Source organism: Bison bison, unplaced genomic scaffold (genome assembly GCF_000754665.1).
Source record: "Bison bison bison isolate TAMUID 2011002044 unplaced genomic scaffold, Bison_UMD1.0 scf7180017864324, whole genome shotgun sequence".
NCBI lineage: Eukaryota > Metazoa > Chordata > Mammalia > Artiodactyla > Bovidae > Bison > Bison bison.
The window spans coordinates 10,336,388-10,338,144 of record NW_011494896.1 but is presented as its reverse complement, the minus strand read 5'-3'; the positions used below and the strand labels follow the sequence as shown (position 1 = coordinate 10,338,144).

At 40.6% G+C, this 1,757-nt stretch overlaps 1 protein-coding gene across 2 annotated transcripts in view; it reads right to left on the bottom strand.

Annotated features, from left to right (window-relative positions):
- Positions 1-1,757, bottom strand: part of NARS2 (asparaginyl-tRNA synthetase 2, mitochondrial (putative)) — a 135,296-nt gene that overhangs the window by 80,199 nt on the left and 53,340 nt on the right. The window lies entirely within an intron of this gene.

Here is a 1,757-nt window from a genome sequence, read left to right as displayed (position 1 = left end):
AAGCATTACTTTACTAGCATTTGAGATGAGTGCAATTGTGCGGTAGTTTGAGCATTCTTTGGCATTGCCTTTCTTTGGGATTGGAACGAAAACTGACCTTTTCCAGTCCTGTGGCCACTGCTGAGTTTTCCAAATTTGCTGGGATATTGAGTGCAGCACTTTCACAGCATCATCTTTCAGGATTTGAAATAGCTCAACTGGAATTCCATCACCTCCACTAGCTTTGTTTGTAGTGATGCTTTCTAAGGCCCACTTGACTTCACATTCCACTGACCTAGAGCCAGACATCCTGGCTCTAGGTCAGTGATCACATCATCTTGATTATCTGGGTAGTAAACATCTTTTTTGTACAGTTCTTCTGTGTATTCTTGCCATCTCTTAATATCTTCTGCTTCTGTTAGGTCCATACCATTTCTGTCCTTTATCGAGCCCATCTTTGCATGGAATGTTCCCTTGGTATCTCTAATTTTCTTGAAGAGATCTCTAGTCTTTCCCATTCTGTTGTTTTCCTCTATTTCTTTGCATTGATCGCTGAAGAAGGCTTTCTTATCTCTTCTTGCTATTCTTTGGCACTCTGCATTCAGAGTTTATATCTTTCCTTTTCTCCTTTGCTTTTCGCTTCTCTTCTTTTCACAGCTATTTGTAAGGCCTCCCCAGACAGCCATTTTGCTTTTTTGCGGAATCTAAAACATGGTATGTATAAACTCACTTACAAAACAGAAATACACTCAGAGACTAGAAAACAAATTTATGGTTACCAAAGGAGAACAGGTAGGGAGTGATAAATTAGGAATTTGTGATCAGTGCAAAGAAATAGAGGAAAATAATAGAATGGGAAAGACTAGAGATCTCATCAAGACAATTAGAGATACCAAGGGAACATTTCACACAAAGATGGGCTCAATAAAGGACAGAAATGGTATGGACCTAACAGAAGCAGAAGATATTAAGAAGAGGTGGCAAGAAAACACAGAAGAACTGTACAAAAAAGATCTTCAGGACCAGATAATCACGATGGTGTGATCACTCACCTAGATCCAGACATCCTGGAATGTGAAGTCAAGTGGGCCTTAGGAAGCATCACTACAAACAAAGCTAGTGGAGGTGATGGAATTCCAGTTGAGCTATTTCAAATCCTGAAAGATGATACTGTGAAAGTGCTGTCCTCAGTATGCCAGTAAATTTGGAAAACTCAGCAGTGGCCACAGGACTGGAAAAGGTCAGTTTTCATTCCAATCCCAAAGAAAGGCAATGCCAAAGAATGCTCAAACTACCGCACAATTGCACTCATCCTACACACTAGCAAAGTAATGCTCAAAATTCTCCAAGCCAGGCTTCAGCAATACGTGAACCACGAACTTCCAGATGTTCTAGCTGGTTTTAGAAAAGGCAGAGAGGAACCAGAGATCAAACTGCTAACATCTGCTGGATCATGAAAAAGCAAGAGAGTTCCAGAAAAACATCTATTTCTGCTTTATTGACTATGCCAAGCCTTTGACTGTGCGGATCACAGTTAACTGTGGGAAATTCTGAAAGAGATGGGAATACCAGACCACCTGACCTGCCTCTTGAGAAATTTGTATGCAGGTCAGGAAGCAACAGTTAGAAGTGGACATTGAACAACAGATTGTTTCCAAATAGGAAAAGGACTATGTCAAGGCTGTATATTGTCACCCTGCTTATTTAACTTATATGCAGAGTACATCATGAGAAATGCTAGACTGGAGGAAGCACAAGCTGCAATCAAGACTGCTGTG